The sequence below is a fragment of the Octodon degus genome, unplaced genomic scaffold (genome assembly GCF_000260255.1).
Source record: "Octodon degus isolate 3935 unplaced genomic scaffold, OctDeg1.0 scaffold00123, whole genome shotgun sequence".
Lineage (NCBI taxonomy): Eukaryota > Metazoa > Chordata > Mammalia > Rodentia > Octodontidae > Octodon > Octodon degus.
In genome coordinates, this window is record NW_004524699.1 from 352,762 (window position 1) to 354,868 (window position 2,107).

The window sequence follows — 2,107 nt, forward strand, 5'->3', positions numbered from 1 at the left end:
ATAAATAAATAAATAAAAATTTTAATAAAAAAAATAAAGTACATGTGTGCCCCCACACACACAGTTAAAAACCTACTCATAAGTCCCAACAACAAATGGCTATTGAAAACCTCACTGGCCCAACACCAGGGGCCTGAGGATCCCAGGATTACCACAGTAAGAATCCAGGCTCTCATCCTGGCCTCAATTCCTGCCCATATCCATGGAGCCACCCAAACATGACTGTGTCAAATCAATTGAGATGGTCTACTTGGCAGGACCACACTTCTAAGATTCACTCCTCCAAGACTCTGATTTGACAATGATTTTAGATGACAACAGTATGGTAATAGATGGTGTCCAGAGAGTGGGAATGGTTGTCACAACAGATCAAACTGTTCAATCAAAAACACCTCCCTAGCTATTTTAGCATTTTGCCAGAAGCATCTGCACCACAAGGAAGAAGCCCTGCAGATTTCTATGCAGCTGGATCGAGATGGTGAGGCTATTCATTGGAAACCTGCCCCAGGAGGCCACACAGCAAGACATCTGTTCACTCGTTGAGCAGTATGGGAAGGAGCTAGAATGTGACATCATTAAGAACTACAGCTTTGCGCACAAAGAGGACAAGACAGCAGCAGAGGATGTCATCTGGAACCTGTACCACTATAAGCTGCACAGGGTGAACACCAATGTGGAAGCCAGCAAGAACAAGAGCAAAACTTCAACCAAGTTACAGGTTGGGTAACATCAGCCCCACCTGTACCAACAAAAAGCTTCGGGCCAAATTTGAGAAATATAGTCCAGTCACTGAATGTGACATCGTGCAAGATTACACCTTTGTACACATAGAGCAGGCAAAAGATTCAGTGGAGGCCATCAGGGGCCTTGATAACACTGAGTTTCAAGGTAGGATGTGTGTGGGCTGAAATTCTGAGCTGTGGTAGTACATGATAACACACACTTTGTTAGTATCCCGTCTCCAGGACATTTTCGGCTCTGTGCATTCAGTCCCTCAGGAACCATGGACCTTAATTTACCCTGCTAAGTTCAGACCTCCTTTCTTTTTCTTTCTAGTGCCCATTATCCTGTTCTTGCTGTTGTTTAATATATTTTTTGGTGGGGGGTGTTTTTAGGGAAGGGTCTACAGGGTGTTCAGGGTCTCACTACTAGATCAGACTCATAGTGAGCCACCTGTTTACAGCCTCCCAAGAGATGGGATTACAGGCATGTGCTACCATGCCCAGTCTCAACTGCTGTCTCAGCATCTGGCATGGCAAATTTGGCCAGCCTTCTGTTGTTTAATACTTATGTAGCTTCCCATTCATGTTGTGTTTTTCAGCAAGCCTCATCATATGCAGAAGCTATGGTGGGGGCTGCCCTGTCTCCTCTGCCTCCTGGCTCCAGAGGGTGTTGGATTTGGGAATGACCTCAGTGAGAGAGTCACCACTGTTCTTGTGTTTCTTTTGGCCCAAGGGCTAGACATAGAGTTGGATCACTTTTATCTTCCCGGGGAAATAAATGGTTTTTCAACTTAAAAAAAAAAAAAACCACATCCCCCTGGGACATTGGTCCAGAAAGCCAAGCTAATAGCCCTCACCCAGGCTTTGGAATTGAGAAAAGACAAATAGGTCAACATTTATACTGACTCCCATTATGCTTTTGCCACTGTTCCTGTGCATGGAGCAATATACAAAAAAAAAAAAAAGAGAGAGAGAGAGAGAGAGCGCTCCCGACAGCAAGTAAAAAAAAGAGATCAAAAATTCACAAAAAAATATTAAGGCTGCTACAAACACTTTGGCTTCCAGAAAAAGTGGCTGTCATCCATTGACCTGGACACCATACATCCCAAGAGGATCACTTTTTGGCCTTTCGGCTAAGATCGAGTGTAGAGGCCTGAGGGAATCATGCTACAGACTTCGCAGCAAAACGGAGTCAATCTGAAGACCCCTCCCTGGCAAAGTACTCAAGACGCCCTAACTGAAAAGAACTTCCTATTCAGAGACTGAGCTAAAGTGGACTAAGCTGGAGGGAGCCTCTGATAAAAATGGATGACAAGGGGCTGGAGAGATGGCTCAGTGGTCTAAAGCACCTACTTGAAACAAGCTTGGCAAAGCACAGGGACCGC

General features: G+C 44.9%; 1 protein-coding gene and 1 pseudogene across 1 annotated transcript in view; one reads left to right on the forward strand and one right to left on the reverse strand.

Annotated features, from left to right (window-relative positions):
• Ehmt1 (euchromatic histone lysine methyltransferase 1) overlaps positions 1-2,107 on the reverse strand; it is a 179,980-nt gene that overhangs the window by 131,856 nt on the left and 46,017 nt on the right. The gene's annotated exons all lie outside the window — the stretch shown is intronic.
• LOC101584849 lies at positions 476-908 on the forward strand (annotated as a pseudogene).